Source organism: Bufo bufo, chromosome 3 (genome assembly GCF_905171765.1).
Source record: "Bufo bufo chromosome 3, aBufBuf1.1, whole genome shotgun sequence".
In the NCBI taxonomy this organism is placed as follows: Eukaryota; Metazoa; Chordata; class Amphibia; order Anura; family Bufonidae; genus Bufo; species Bufo bufo.
In genome coordinates this window covers 643,173,913-643,191,452 of record NC_053391.1, presented here as the reverse complement: position 1 = coordinate 643,191,452, position 17,540 = coordinate 643,173,913, and positions in this window count along the sequence as shown.

The following is a 17,540-nucleotide window of genomic DNA, read 5'->3' as shown; positions in this document are numbered from 1 at the left end:
GTTTGAGATGTGTTTTCAGAGAGAACTCCCTCCCATCTCACCCCTCTTCTCTGCTCAGGAATTTCATATGGGGGTTGAGGGGGGAGGGGGGCTGCTAATTGGTATTGCATAAGCAGCAATGTGAAGATACTAACCTGTGTTATCTATAAGATATTCCAGACAGGGCTCCAGTATTAATTGTATCTTTCCAAATTGTATGTTCCGATGGTTTAAAATGTGCCTGCAGTGATGATGCTAATTAGAAGTGTCCACTCGTATCAATCTAAGGTTGCACCCAATAAGTTCTTATTCAGATGTGAGTAAAAGTTTGAGGAACATGTGGTACAGCTGAACGTCTTGATGTATTGCTTTACTTCCCCTGTTCGAACACTCCTGAAATAGGAGACGCAAGGCAGAGGAAATGGGGGAAGTGTTAGTTATATACAATAAGTGGCGATGTGTGTAACACTAAAAAAAAAAAAAAAAAACGACATGGCATATAAGATGATTTGTTAATTTTAACAAAATGACTGTATGATTAACATGTATATTGTTTTACAGCGACAGACCATCAGCAATTGCTGTGTTTGTCTGTGCTGCAAGTTTTGGGATGTAACAAAGAGATTGTGTGATTGGGTGAAAGATACATGATTCAGTGGAATGTGAATGGGTGTGGCTCTGAGTTATATGTACGTAGCAGAGCTGTGTGTGTAATTCATATTTTATGTATAAGGGCGTGGTTATGAGCTGGTTTGTGAAGATGAGTACATGAAAATGTATATGAATGCGTATGGAATACGGTATTTGTTTTTAAATATGCGCATTAAGAATTTTATTTTATTTTATTGGAAGTTTTTGGGTTTTTTATTGGTACCAACAGCATTGATCAAGCTGTACATTTTTATTTCAATGAAAAGTTTTTATGGGCCCTTTGTGTGTTCATGTCTGTATTGTCAGATCTGTTTGTTTCAATGTTTGCAGTTACATGTTACATGTTCAGTGTTGTGCTTAACATCAGAGCTCTGCTCGTATGGACAGCTAAGATACTAATGGCAGAACAGAAGACAGACCAAAGCGTCCACCAAAAGGGGCGGACTTAGGTGACTCAGAGTGTCAGGAAGGAAATGTGAGCCCTCTATGGGAATAAATGGGGTACTGACAAGGACATACAGAACAGATTCCTTACCAGTAGAAACCATGGACAGGGAATACATCATGTCATGTATTTAGCATTATACTAGATTGCCCAGTCAGCCTATTAGGGAGAGATTTGTTCATTAGGCTTAACTTGCAGGTATCAGCAAAGAATCAGGACATAAGAGTACACTCAGGTCTCATTCCAGTCTCTACACCAGTGCCACTGATTCTTGCAAACATACAGGACCACCCAGAATAACATTAACCCTGCATTATGGTCCTCAAATGAATATGACACAGGATTCATAGATTGCACACCTTACAAAGCTACTGTGAAACCAGGTGTCATCTCAGTGTTCCAGAAACAATACCTGCTGTTAAAAGAGAAACTTGATGGACTTAGGCCAATGATAAAGGAATTCCTACAAAAGGGAATCCTGGCAGAGGTGATTTCACCCTACAGCACGCCCGTGAATCCAGTGACAAAGGCAGATGGTGCTGCCCGCTTTGTACAGGATTTAAGGGCCATCAACAACATCATTGTGCCTATAGCCCCTGTTGTACCTGATGTCACTTAATTATTATCTGCCATTCCAGCAGACGCTGTTTGGTTCAGTGTGATAGATCTGAAAAATGCTTTCTTTTCTATCCCAGTTGATAAGATAACCAGACTACTTTTTGCTTTTTCCTTTGACAGACGCCAACTGACCTGGTGCAGAGATGCCCCAGGGATATGCTGATTCACCTGTAGTGTACAGCATAGTCCTCCGAGCGATGTTAGAGTCATGGTACATCCCCCCAAGGTTCTGTGCTGCTGCAATATGTCGATGATTTATTACTGTGTAGCATGTCAGCGGAGGCCAGCATTCAGGATGGTTTATCACTGTTATAATGGTTGTCAGGATGTGGTCACAAAGTGACACTTAAGCAAATGCAATGGTGTAAAATGCAGGTTGAATACTTGGGCTTTGTCCTCACAAAAGGTGAACGGAGAATCAGCGCAGAAAGAGTCCAGTCTATTGCGGGTTTGGTCGCCCCGCACACCAAGAAAGAAATTTTATCTTTCCTTGGTATGATAAACGGTAGACAATGGATTACTGGTTGCTCCCACTATTGACAATGTTTTGAGGCAAGCCACTCTGGATGGAAATCCAGATTTGATTAAATGGTCTTCTGAAATGTACAATGCATTTGATTATCTGAAATGTTCGCTCATGTCGAGTCCAGGGCTGGGCCTCCCTGACTATAATATGCCCTTCCACATGTTTGCACGCCAAAATTGTAAAACCATGGCGGGTGTACTGACACAAGAAAACGGAGGCAAGTTGCGTCCTTGTGTGTTTTTCTCAAAGGTAATGCCCACCTCTGTCCAGGGGATGCCGGCATGTCTGCGTTCTCTTGCAGCCTGTGCTATGATGGTAGAGTCGGCAAATTCTTTCACAATGTGACATTACACCATTTTGCACACCACTCATGATGTTGTAGGCCTACTCAAGGACATCCGCACTCAACACAGCAGGCAGCTGAGCTTATTGCACTCACTAGGACATGTATTCTACATGCTGATAGACCTGTCACCATTCATACTGAGAGTAGGTACACACATGGGGTAGTGTGGGACCATGGTATGATCTGGCAGAGGAGAGGATTTACGGCAGCAGATGGTAAGGAACATGTCTCACAGGGCAATGCGCTGGCAGTTAAGATGGCGAAATGAGTTGCCAAAAGCAACCTCACAGGTTTGTATAACCATTGGGAGATGCCATGTTTGGCATCTCCAACCCCTGAGATGCTGCAAATACTTACTGATCTTCAGTGGTATGTCACTGAACAGGGACAGCAGGACTGGTGTTATCCAGTATTGCAGAAAAATTAGTCTGCGAAGAGGGGAAGTTATGCATTCCCCAACACAGTGCTTCCATCTTAAGTAGCACATTTCCACAGAGTAGGACATTCCACAGAGTAGGACATAAACAGCATTGAGATACTCATGGGTAGGCCTTTCCTCACACCATGGGCAAGACGCCCCCTGGTGGTGCAGGAAGGGGACTTGGACCTGATCAGAGAGAAGTACTAATCTGATCAAAGTCCTCAGTAAAACTGAAGAAAAAGTTGCTTGTAAGTCTCCTTCTCTTTCACAGGAATCAACCCGTCCATTCCGGATAGGCAACCAGGTGATGATCAAGATCTTAAAGAAGGGAAAGGAACCAGGAAGTTTCACCTACGGACAACCCACCGAGGTAGTCGCGATCACCAGAACAGCGGTCCTCACTGAACAATCGCCCACGTGGATCCACGCCACAAGGATTAAGTTGGTGAAGAAAAGAGAGGTACTAACGGGGGCAGACAGCCCTGACCTCCAACGAGGCCCAGAGGTACTAACGGAGGCAGACAGCCTTGACCTCGAAGAAGATACAGAAGGGGTACTAACGGAGGCAGACAGCCTTGACCCCCAACAAGATGACGCAGTCGGGAAATTCCTCGAGATGGCTGAGATGTAGTGCCTTAATAATTGTAATTTTGTGTCTCCTACTTACTGTCCCATGGCTGTGGAACAGACAGATATACCTGGAAACAGAATGCAGAGGGGAAGACAGTCTATGCAAGACAAAGGAGAACTTATGGCTGTACCTGGCCAAAACTCTGAACTTAACTGACTTTTGTCTCCAAACCACTTTATCGGCATCTAACATTTTGGAGACATGTCTGGTAGCAGTCCCCACCCCACTAGACGTATGGACGGAGCTCCTACGTTCCCAATGGAACGACACAGACTTGGAGGATCATGATGTTAAATATGGATATGTAAATCCTTATCATGCTTGTTATGACTGTCCTACATATGAGAATCTGCAGAGTAATATGATAGAAGTAATTACAGGTCTTGTCACAGCAGCAGAAATATGTTATAACTTCACCTGTGATGAGACACTATTGCCTCCCTGCATACAAGCAAAAATGCAGAATAAGATTAAGCCAAATATTTGTGATAGAGATTTAGGTAGTTGTAAAAAGATAATATCAGGAAAGAATATGCAATGTAATATTACAAAAACAGTACCATCCCTAGACAAACATGTACCTCTACCAGTAGGATGGGTATTGGCCTGTGGGAATACTAGTTACACATACATACCGGCCAATATTACAGAGGGACCCTGTACAATAGCCAGGCTGACATTAGCAATGATACCACTATTCCCAGCAGTGCAGACACGACACACGAGAGACACTTCCCTACAGCTACCAGAAAATTGTGATTATAATGTGAATCTCCTCTCTAGATTAGAATATATGAGTTTAGGGGTATCTTTGATAGGAGTACCAGGGTTGGCCATATATAACCACAGGACAATATCAAAACTTGCCTGTTTTATGATAAAACAGATAAATGTCACTAGTGCAGTTCTGCAAGATATGCTGCTGGATATACAATCGTATGAAAAGGCTATCTTGCAGAATAGGGCAACTATTGACTATTTATTGCTCCAGCATGGTACAGGATGCTCAGCGTTCGCAGGGATGTGTTGTTTCAATTTATTAGATCACTCCCGTGGAATAAAAGATAAAATAGGCCAATTAGAGGAGATGAGAAAACATATAAAACAGGATGTTGACCAAGGTTGGTGGGACTGGCTTTTTGGCTGAATACCTGACTTTGGTCAAATAAGATATGTTTTAGGAGTGGCACTCGCCGTGGTCGCTGCAATAGTGGGTCTCTGCTGTTGTCTGTAGTGTGTGCCCTCCCTTCTAGCCATATGTCAAAAAGGTGGCCGAAAGAGGGGTACACTTAACATTCCTCTATACTCCGGTAGAGGTAGAAGAGGCAAACACAACCTCAACAAAGCCTGAGGATTATACTGCTGAAGGGTATATGGAATACCTAAAGGCTTATAAGCAAACCAAGGAAGAGCAGAGAAAGAACCATATAGTATAAGGTATATATATAAGGTTCTAAGAGGGGATTTGATGGGATATATGTGACTCCATTTTGTCTCATTTAGCCACGTGTATTACATTTGGTTAGTGCACTACAAAACCTCCCTCCCCCCTATGGAATGTGAGACACTTCCTTAAACTGTTTCATGGAATCCATACAGTTTGAAAGTATGAACAGCCTTCTAGCCATAAAAGGACATCTCGTTCAACTGTATGCTAGCCTATGTGTATATACCTGATTGGTCAAATGCTGTTACTATGAGTCAGCTATGATGTTAATGCAGAGCTTATGTGTGACCATACTATTGGTCAAATACTAATGCTAACATATGATTGGATGTAAAGGAAGCTCAACCCCCTCTATTAAAACTGTTTGCCAGCTGTGAATAAACCAGAATGGATTGGAAATAGACATGTGTTCATGTGGTCTATCTTCTTCATTCTCCCGGTACCGGTAAGACTTAATTCAAGCTGGCCACTGAAATCATGTGTTAGGGACACACCGTTAGGGAAGAGAGTAAATTTTCCTTACACCACCGTGATATCTTTAAATTTCCCGCAGAGAAGGAGATTGGCCAATCAGAAAGCAAGCATCGTGTGACGCCAGACTGCATCATCATCACGTGCAGCATCACACGGTAAGGCAAGCGATCACGTGGGACGCCACGCAGGTCCTTGCAGAACGGAAAATATCGTAACCAACTGAAGAGGGGTAAAGTAAATCTCTTCTTTCTATTATTCCTCCATTAACTACATATGCTATATTGCCCACAATAACGGACATATGTAATAATAATACCGGGACATTTCACATCCAAATCCAAGTGAATCGGAGAACTGCTAGGAGAGTCGCTCTCTCTTTAAAAGGCGGGCACCAACACTTGGTAATCCGGTGAACACAGGTCCTAACAAAGCTGTATCAGTATCAGCAACTATTCTCAACACATTTTTTCACTTGTATGCCAAATGGCAACATTGATTTGTTGTGCATAACATAGCATTTGCAATTGAGCACGTATCTCTCTATTTTTTAAAATAATTTCTCAATTTTTTCAATTTTTTTGCACTGCACTTTTGTTTTATATTTATATCAATTGGATTTTATATACGCATATACTGCACCCTTCTCAAGAACAGCACTATCTTACTGAAGACAGACAATATATTATTAGAATTTCTTGGACTGTATATATATCGATTCCAGGACCTCTTAAAGAACTCTTTGAACATTTTCTAACATTTTTTGGACACTATTTTTATTTTATTTTAATTTTATTTTTACTTTATTTTTATTTTTATTCTTCTTATTTTTAACTACAATTTCAGGGAACCCTACTCCATCATTACCCATTGAACTATATACCATTGTCCAATAGACTCTATACTCTACCCTAACGTACCTAATAAATATATATATATATATATATATATATATATATATTATTTTTTTTAAATATATTTTTATATCTATACCAACAATTACCATCAAATACTTTTTACTTATATAACAATAAAAATCCCCATACTTAACCCAAATGCGAGTGTGCCATCACAATTTATTTCTATTTTAACATATCCTTACGGTTTTAGGTGTACCGGTGATAGAGCACCTCCATCCATACTGACCGTCTGGTGAGCCACAGAAACCCTTCTATCGATAGGGTGCAGAGGTAGGAAGTTAGAAAGGGCGGGAGTAGTCATGAGAACGAGGGGGAGGGGCTGCTGGTCAGAGTGAGGAGGAGGCGGGGGGCAGAGGCATTCGGCCAGGCAAAGCAAACGGAGCAGGATCATGTCAGCGCTGCCATTATCAGTGGAAGAGATGCTGGAGATACTGCGCAGGGAGGCGGAGGTGCGGGGGCCTGGCTGGTTGCAGGAGCAGGTGGGTGTGTGCGTTATTGCCCCCGCTTCTGCAGATACCGCCACTGTACGGGCTGTCCGGCCGCGGCGGGGTGTCCCACCGGCGCGCCTTAGTCCTGAAAGCACCCCCAGGGTCCGGCGCCGAGTAGGGAGCCCCTCCAGGGACCCTCCGCGGCGGAGAGGCTCTGCTCAGCCTTCAGCAGGGCGCTCTCGTCGCGGGAGGAATCCCAGTACACGGCGGGGCCCAGAGCAGAGTGGGACGCCCCTTCCCCCACTCTCACCTGCTAGTCTTCAGGATACAGGACCAGGAACGGTCGACCGGCCCAGTCCAGGTCCTAGAGGGCGGTCTACTCAGCGGTGTGAGGAGATCCATATGCTTCGGGTTGCGCAGAGTGAGCGAGAAGAGCTGTGCAGGCCCAGTGAAGTTTCGTGTGGAGCGGGAGCAGCGTCTTTGTGCCAGAGGCCGGTCAGCATTATACAGCGGGCAGTACAAGTCGTCCGGGAGGAGTCGCCTTCAACGTCCAGGAGGAGCGCCGAAGTTGAGGCTGAGCAGCGGGAGTCAGGACTTGCGGCAGTGGGAATCACAGCGCCCGTGGTGCCTGGTGAGATTAATTGGGGTCCCTTATTAGCGCAGGGCTTCCCGGTAGGAAGTGTTGGGGGTGGGGTGGCCATGGGTGATTTAGGAAAAGGTTTAGGGCAGTTGCTGGGGGGTCTGGCGGGGTGGTTGGCTAGTTTGGGGTCCGTGGGCGGGTCGCCATTACCGGCGTGGGGGGTGTTGTCGGGACCGGTAGCCGGGTCGAGTGGGGGGTCGGTGTCTGTGGAGACTCAAGTGGGGGGTGAGGAAGAGGGGCAGAGGTTGGATGATAGAGCGCGTGGGGAGGTGTATGTGTGCTTTGAGGGCCCTTTGGGGGACCATTTGAAGCAGGAGGTGAAAGAAAAAATCTGGAAAGGGGAATATGTTGAAATTTTTTCCTTGCTTCCTTTGGAGCGGTTTAATTTGGATAGGGGTAAGAAGGATGAGGGAAAGAAAGAGGAGGAAGAGAAGCGGCGGCATAGGTTGATCCCCCACACATTTGCTAATTGGCTGCAAGCGTTTGCCATATTAGCAAGTGTCATTGGGGAGAGGTCTCCGGAATGTTGTTAGGCGTTATTCTGTTACCAGGATGCGATAGGTGAGGCATATCGGGTATACGGCGGTGTGGGGTGGCTCCGTTACGATGAGCAGTTTCGGCAGTGTAAGGCGGTTAGGTCAGATATACGGTGGGACCACAAAGACATCGGGTTGTGGTTGAAGGTGACGGCACCGCCTAGGGCTGGGCAATCCTTTCGGGCTGAGCCTGGGGGATCGTCCCCGGGGGCATTGGCAGCAGCGTCAGCAAAAGGGTTATGTTTCCTCTTTAATGAAGGGAGCTGCAGATTTGGAGCTAAGTGCAAACTCAAGCATGAATGCTCAGGGTGTGGAGGGTCGCATGAGGCTAGCCGTTGCTTTACAAGGGGGAGACAGACGGGGGGGGGGGGGGGGATGGTGTTGGAAAGGGGACGGACACCGGTGCAGGTGGAAAGGATGCAGGAATATCTAGATAGGTACCCGGACCGGGCGGCGGCCAGGCTATTGGGTGATGGATTTAGATTTGGTTTTCGCATCCCGGCAGAGGTAACGGCGGGGCCTGTGGTTCATAAGAATCTTAGGTCTGCGCTTGATCATGCGGATGTGGTGACCGAGAAGTTAAATAGGGAGGTTGAGTTGGGGCGGATGGCTGGCCCGTTTAGTGCGCCACCGCTTCCGAACCTTAGAGTGTCTCCGTTGGGGGTGGTGCCTAAGAAGGAGCTGAACAAGTTTCGGCTCATTCATCACTTGTCTTACCCGAAAGGTGTGTCGGTCAATGATGGTATAGATCCTGAATTGTGTTCCGTGGTGTATACCTCATTTGATGCGGCTGTTAGGTGAGTGAGACGGTGTGGGCAGGGGGCGTTGTTGGCAAAAGTTGATGTTGAAGCGGCTTTTCGGCTGCTTCCGGTTCATGTGGAGAGCATGGGTTTGTTGGGGTGTTATTGGGGGGGGGGAGTATTTTGTGGAAAGGTGTTTGCCTATGGGGTGCTCTCTCTCTTGTGCGTATTTTGAGACGTTCAGCTGGTTTTTGGAGTGGGTGGTGGTAGATGTTTCGGGTTGTGCATCGGTTATTCACTATTTAGATGACTTTTTGTGTTTGGGGCCTGCGAATTCTCGGGTATGTTTTTTGTTGTTGCACACGGTTCAGTCAGTTTTTGCGCGTTTTGGCGTGCCGTTAGCGATGGAGAAGACGGTGGGTCCAGTTACTGAATTGTGTTTCCTGGGGATTGTTATAGACACAGAGAGGATGGAGTGTAGGCTTCCTATGGACAAGGTGCTGGATTTGAGGCGCGAAATCGATCAGGCCATAGTGAGGGAGAAGATTAGGTTGAGGGAGCTGCAGTCATTATTAGGGAAGCTTAATTTTGCATGTCAGATTATGCCGATGGGCAGGATTTTTTGTAGAAGGCTGGCTGCCGCTACAGCGGGTGTGACTGCGCCTTATCACTTTATTAGGTTGCGAAAAGAGTTGAAAGGTGACTTAAGGGTTTGGGCAGAATTTTTAGGTCATTATAATGGGAGGACGTTAGTTATGGAGGAAGTTTGTGATGTTGCAGATTTTGAATTGTATACGGACGCGTCGGGGGGTGTGGGTTTTGGCGCTTATTGTCAAGGGCAGTGGTGTGCGGGCGGTTGGCCAGAGTCGTGGGTGGAGCGCGGTTGGGTGACGAATATTGCACTGTTAGAGTTGTTTCCTATTGTTATGGCGGTGGTGTTGTGGGGGGATAGGTTTGAGAATAGGAAGGTGCGCTTTAATTGTGATAATTTGGGGGTTGTTCAGGCTATTAACAGTTTATCAGCATCCTCCCCTCCGGTGGTTAAGCTTTTACAGTTTTTGGTGTTACGGTGTTTGTCGATTAACGTTTGGGTGGTGGCGAAGCATGTGGCTGGAGTGACTAATTCTGTGGTGGACTCTCTTTCTCGTTTACAGTGGGAGCGGTTCCGGCTTCTTGTGCCAGAAGCGGAGTTGGAGGGCCTGGAGTGTCCGTCATGACTGTGGGGAATCTTGGAGGAGAGGTGATGGGGTTGCTTAGGGATTCGCTAAGCCCTGGTACGTGGAGGGAGTATGGAAAGGCATGGGAAATCTGGGAGAAGTGGATTGGGGATTGGGGTGCAGGGGGGGATGATGGGGGGGGTTAAGCTGGTTATGTTATTGGGGCATTTAAAAGGTGAGGGTTGGTCAGTGTCCAAATTGAATCGGTTGATTGCAGGTGTAGCCTTTGGTTTTCGGCTGCGGGGATTGGTGGATTTAACAAAATGTTTTTTAGTGAGGCAGGTTCTGAAAGGCTGGCGCAGAGGGGCGGGTAGGGTGATGGATAGGAGGAGACCGGTGTCTTTTGAGCTATTGGTTCAGATGGGTGAGAAGTTGAGCGTGGTGTGTAGCTTAGGATGGGAGCTGGGGTTGTTTAGGGCGGCATTTGCGTTAGCATTTTTTGCGGCTTTCAGATTGGGTGAGTTGGTGAGTGGCAGTGTTAGTCGTGCGGGGGAGTTGATTAGTGAGGTTGTGGAGATTGGGGAGGACAGGGTCATTGTGCGGATTCGTAGGTCTAAGACTGATCAAGAGGGCAGAGGTCAACAGTTTACTTTGTTTGCTGTTGCGGGTTGTGGTATGTGCCCTGTTCTGTGTTTGAGGAGGTATTGGTCTGGCAGGGAGAAGGATTCGTTGCCATTTTTTCGTCATGAGGATGGTTCGTTTCTGTCGAGATTTCAATTCTTGGCGGTGTTTAAAAAATGTTTGAGGTTTTTGGGGGTGCATGATACAGAGTATTCTGGTCATTCGTTCAGGATTGGTGCTGCGACTGAGGCGGCAAGATTGGGGGTCAGTGATGAGGCAATTATGAGGATCGGGCGTTGGGAGTCGGCGCGATTTCGATCCTATGTTAGGCTGGGTCTTCTGTAATTGTGGATCAATGGTTGGGGCGTTGTGTTAATTTTGTTTTTGTTTGCTTGCAGGTTTGCCGGTGGCCTTGGTCTGGATTTTAGGACATTCCTATGTTTTCTGGGGGGCGATTAGAGCAGATGTTAGGCCGAATGGCCGCCAGCTGGGAGTGAGTTCGGAGGTTGCTACGGTTAGGTGGTTAGGGGTTAGAGGAATGTTGTGGGGGGGGGGGGGTTGCGGGAGGTTCAGCGGTTTGAGCGTTTAAACAGGCCTCCGGATGTGTTGGTGCTTCATGTGGGGGGCAATGACTTGGGGAGGCGGCCATTTAGGGAGTTGGTGAGAGATGTGAAGTTTGATCTGCTGAGGATTTGGGCTCTATTTCCAGGTGTTGTTACAGTGTGGTCTGATATTGTACCGCGTAAGTCTTGGAGGGAGGCTAGGTCTGTGGAAAGCATTAATAAAGCCCGGATAAAGGTGAATAGGGCAGTGGGCAGGTTTATGGCACGGAATGAGGCTGAGGCGGTACGTCATGAGGAGTTGGAAAGAGGAGTTGGTGCATTTTGGAGAGCAGATGGGGTGCATTTGAATGCGGTGGGGACTGATTTGTGGTCTTTGGGGATCCAGAATTGAGTGGAGATAGCGTTACGGATGTGGAGGGACGCGCAGGCTTGAGGAGGTCAAGTTGCGCGTTCTTGGAGGCGGGGGAGGTCCTGGAAGTGGAAAATATGGTGGTATCTGAGGATGGGAGGGCCCCGCGGTAGGGGCTGGACTCTCATGGAGGAGCCAGTACTAACAAACTAGGCGTCCATCAGTTGCTGCCTCCGAGCTGGGTTCAACGGCTGGGGGCAAGATGGAGTCGCAGGTTTGTTACGGTGTTTATGAGGTTATTGGGGCTTCTAGGACCTCCCTCGTCATTGGTTAATTTATTAAGTTATGTTATGTATTTATTTAATAAACGGCTGCTGTGGCCAATTGAATCCAAGCAGTGGTGTTGTGTGTTCATTTATATGGGGCTGGGAAGGAGTGACATATTATGTGGGGATAAGGGACCGAACATATAGCCAATTCCCTCTTCATGCCTCCTCCTCAACTGGTCTCCACTCCAGTCCTGCCAGTGCCACTCCAGTCTGCTGTGACTAGTGTCGTGACTCGTGTGCTCTAAAAAAAAGTAAGTGAAAGAAAGTGAGAACTTAGGATTTCTGAGATACTTGATCTGAATTCTGGAGTTAAAAAGAGCTGCCTGCAGAGTGGGGCCCCCAAGAGAAGCAAGGGGCGCCCTCCTCATCATTGCAGGTCTGCAGGCAGCTCTTTTTAACTTCAGAATTCAGATCATCAGACTCTCACTAATTACAAATTTACAGCACACACCCTGGCCTGTCGTGTCCACCATCAGACAGGGGAGGGAAGAAACCCCAGAACTAGAGTGTGCCCCCCAACTTGGGGGGGCACACTGACAGTCTAGTTCTGGGGTTTCTTTTCTTCCCTCCCCTGTCTGATGGTGGACACGACAGGCCAGGGTGTGTGCTGTAATTAGTAAGTGAGAGTCTGATGATCTGAAGTTAAAAAAAGATGCCAGCAGTGATAAGGAGGGCGCCCCTTCCTTCTTTTGGGGGGCACACTCTAGTTCTGGTGTCGTCCCCCCCCCCCCCCTTATATAACAGACTAAGGGTACTTTTACACTTGTGGCAGGACGGATCCGGCAGGCTGTTCAGCCTGTCGGATCCGTCCTGCCGCTATTTCGCTGGACCGCTGCTCCGTCCCCATTGACTATAATGGGGATGGGGGCAGGGCTCCGGCGCAGCACTGCGCGGTGAGAGGCCACCGGATGAAAAAGTCGGACTTGCAGTACTTTTCGGCCGCCAGCCTTTCACCGCACACTGCCACGCTGCACCAGAGCTCCGTCCACGTTCCCATTATAGTCAATGGGGATGGAGTGGCGGCAAGGCGAAATAGCGGCAGGACGGATCCAACAGGCTGAACAGCCTGTCGGATCCGTCCTGCCGCAAGTGTGAAACTACCCTAAGTTCTGCTCCTTATTGAAGGTTGCTGTACTCGCAGTAGATGGTTCCACTGTGGGCGGTCTGGTGGTGGCAGAGGCACTACTGTGGCAGGCACCAGGCTAGTCTGGACTGGGAGTCTGATGGGACTGACTTGTAAAAGTTAGATGAGAGAGAAAAGTCTGAGTGCACTCAGACTTTTCTCTCTCATCTAACTGAAGACGCATGGTAAGGCCCCATTCACACATCCGTAAGTGTTTTGTGGATCCGCAAAACACTGACATCAGTAATGTGCGATCCGTAATTTGCGGACCGCACATTGCCGACACTGCATAGAATATGCCTACTTTTGTCCGCAGTTGCGGACAATAGTAGGACATGTTCTATTTTTTTTCGGGAACGGAATTGCGGACCCGGAAGTGCGGGTCCGCAACCCCGTGTCCAGGCTGCACATCGTGCGGCTCCATAGAAATTAATGGGTCCGCAATTCCGTTCAGCAAAATGCGGAACAGAATTGCGGACGTGTGAATGGGGCCTTATTGGTAGGTGCCAGACCAGATGTGACAACTCCAGACCCCAGAATCTGCTCTGCACCCCTATAGTATATGAAGTGGCACTGCCTTGGGGTGCCCCATTACAGGACCAATGATCCAGCTTCCAGCCCGTTACTCTCCTGGGGCAGAGGGCTGGTCTGGTGGTGGCAGGCAGTACTGTGGGACTTGTAAAAGTTACTCTGGAGTCCGGATTAATTGGGTCCTGTAATGGGGCACTCCACCTACCATGTCGTCTTATGCAACTGCGGCATATGGCGGTTGATATAAGTGGTTCCGCAGATTGTGTGCGGACCACAAATACAAATGTTTGAATGAGGGAGGCCTTACAAATAGAAAATCCACATGAATTTCTGTCCGGATTTCTGTGTTTTCTGCACTAATTCCACGTGTTACTTTCTGTTTTTTGTTGCAGATTTTCGTGGATCTCAGACAAACGTTGAAAATGGTGAAAACAGCACAAAGAATTGGCTGCAGATTTCACAATCCAGGTGAATTACCGCTCAGAAATAAAAAGAAAATTGTACAATTGCAAAGAGCAGGACACTGGGTCAGTGGGAATGCTTTGCAGTGGGTCAGTTTATATGTGTATAAGTTTGTGTCACGGATGGTGTACAGGAAACAAGACAATACCATATAAACAATGTCTCTCTGGATCCACAACTAAGGAACAAAGGGAGACCCCTGCAATAGACCTGCCGCTCTCCCTCACTGCTCAGCCTATGCGAACACCCCAAATGTGGATGGCCGCATATCCACGTTCCTCGGCTATCTATTACCTGAAGACCCTACAATAGTGAAGGGACACGACCACCGGCTCCCTACACTGACACGGAGGGAGTCAGGGTCACCTGGATCCAGAAAAGACAAAATCATAAATACATAAACTGCACTTATCTTGCAGACGAATGACGACTGATGACTGGGAACTGGGAACTGCATGCACACACACTCCAGGAAGTTGTATCAGCCGCACACTACTGCATTATGAGGAGGAACTTAAAGGGTAGCGATCAGTCTAACTGCATGACAGCTGAGATAGACTAACGAGATGAGAAACTAAACCAAAACAAAGAAATTCAAGGAGGAGGATCTGAGAAGCTCCTGTGAGCGCTTCTCAGCTGTCTGGCTGTGACAGTTCGTGACGCCAGTTGCAGCTTGCGCAGGTACTGTAGCAGGGCCCTTTAAGATGTTATGAGCTCATGTACCAGGTGAGGAATGCCAGAGGGGGATAATGTCTCTGTATAGTAGATATGGTAGTGTCAATGGTGTCTCCTACCTGTGGTACGGCTGGACTCCTGTATCCCGGCTCACATGCAACAAAATTGAGTGTGGTTAATAGGAGTAACTGAGGAATGATGGGATTCCACACAGATAATAGGGTCCAACTTGTCTTTACTTGGTGGTATGATATGCAGCTTTGATCCATACAAGTTACAGCGTTAGTCTAGAGTCCCAGCAGGTTTTGCCAATATGTGGCAGGAATTTATATGTTTTCGGCATCGGATCATACGCCTATTAGAATCTAGCAGTTATCTATCTTCTGCTCTGTCTTTAGTCTGCTTAGTTTGGGTCTGACTAGCTGGTGAGGTAATTATCTTCTCTTTGTCTTAGGATCTTTACTTACAGGACTGCTCGCAGGGTATGGTGGTTTCTTCCTGGAGATCTATACGTCTTGTGAAGGGCTGCTTTCCTGGTCTACCAGCTGAGGTAAGGGACTCAGGCTGGGTAGGTTGATCTGGGGCCTCAGTCGAGGCTTGGATCCTTGTTTGGGGTCCCTGTTTCTGGGAGCTCCTACTAACACAGCCTACCCCAGCAGGGGGGTGGCTCACACTGCCTAGAACTTTCCTTCCTCCCCCTGAAGTAGGATCTGAAGTCTAGATATATTAACTAACCATGGTCTGCTTACATATTGCTGCCACCTACTGGTGTACATTGAGAATTACAGCAAATATACAATACAGGCCTAGAAAATGCACATTATGAAGAGAGTGATGCAAACATACCAGATGACAAGCAAAGCCCTTGTAGCACGGTGGATTTTCTGCTGGAGTAGGGTTCCCACGCCTATCAATAATAAATTCAGAGACTCCAGCCAAGTTTGTGTAAAGTGCAATTCTGTTTATTTAGCAAACAATAGTAGTTGCTATGGCAAAGTAAATAGTGACATTTCGGCACATCCGTGCCTTCATCAGACCAGTGCCGCTTGTAGTGCAGAAGATCTCAGGTGTGGACGCAGTAGCCACACCATGGCGCCTCTTCTCTTCAGCGGTACAACCGCATGTTTTTCCCTCTACTGCGTCCACACCTGAGATCTTCTGCACTACAAGCGGCACTGGTCTGATGAAGGCACGGATGTGCCGAAACGTCACTATTTACTTTGCCGTAGCAACTACCATTGTTTGCTAAATAAACAGAATTGCACTTTACACAAACTTGGCTGGAGTCTCTGAATTTATTATACCAGATGACAATATGCATATACCTAACATGTTGTAGCGCAGAGTTTAGTGACATACTTCAGGATGTTACATACTCCTTTACTTTAAGATAAGCCGTCCTCGGCGCATGGTAGACAGTTGAGGAATAAGCTCTGGGTACCCAATATAATACAGAGTGCTGCATGAATATACATATAATGACATTACATAGACAAAACACATAACGGTTTCCTCGAGGTTCCTGCCCGCTAGAGTAAGGTGTCCAACACACAGTTTCCTTCTCTTGGTATAACAAGTGAACCTATAACTGCACAAAGCAAACATCACTGACTGACTTTGTATGTTCTGGCCCTAAAACATCAAAGAAAGCATGGGGGTGTCTTTACTCCGTAATCCCACCATTATGTAATGCAAATCCCGCAAATAGAAGGGTGGCCTTATCCTGTATTCCCTTCCCTGCATCATAGCCTGAAGAAATTAGGCTTATAGCACGATCACTATGATGTCTATGAGGAAGCTAAATATAAGGCTCTAAGGCTTGAGGTACCATACCTTAGGCAAACGCTCAGAAGGGGAGGTATGTATCGTCTCCATGTCTTCTGGCAAGTCACAGGAGGAGGGTCTTTAATCCTGTGCGCTCCTGGAAATGAGACACCTCCGGATGGGAACAATCCGGAACATAAAACAAGCGGGAAGGAGCAGCCTAGGGCTTCTAACGATTCCCGAAGCTGTGAAGTTGGATCTGCCTGGACTTACCACTTGGTCCTACCCGGGTGTAGGCCATTGGTGTAAAACGTCCCTATGAAGACAGTCCGTATAAAGGGGGAGAGAACAAGAGCTGTGAAAAGGCCTACTTTAAGTAAGTTGCTACATTTTGGTTAAGTGCAATGGTTAAGTGCAATCATTCGGAATAGTGCATAAATTCACATTGGGGCATCTAGAATGATAATACACACAATGGGAAGGATACTTAAACGTTACATAACAGTAGACAGGTACATTAGTGCAAAATTATCATAATAGGACAATCACAAAGAGCTCAGGTATCACGTTTGAGTCTTTTCTTTGGGTGCAAGCTTTTATGTTGCTGTAAAACATTTAATATAAAATAGTGCAAATTTTATAAGTGCAAGGCTAGGCTCAACAATAACTTGAGTCCTTATTCCTGGAAGTGCTTGAAGTTGTAGAATCCTCTGGAAATTGATAAAAGTTCTTTGCAATCCACAGGGCAAAAGTTAATTGTAATCCAAAGGGTTAAAATATTTAATAGCAGCAACAGGCTATCAAGTAACCTGAGAAAGGGGATAAAACAGTTAACTTGAAAGTGAAGAGGTTAAGTGGGGGGAGTCCTAACTGACATGACCATCTGGATGAGGACAAACAATGGCAACCTGAAACAAAACGGTTAAAAGCACACAAAATGCCAAACAGGTCCTCACCCGTCAGGTAGCAGTCCACGGAGTGGCTCCCAAAACAATGTCACTTGTTGGTTTTCTTTATGATGGGGACACCTTACAGGTAGGTGTCCAGCTCATCGTCGCTACTAGAGCTGCTGAAGTGCATTAGAGGTTGCTCTAGCCTCTGCTGGTAGCTGAGGGTAGTGTTGGTAGTGGTGCGCCACTGCTTTCTACCGGTTGTGGTAGGGATAGG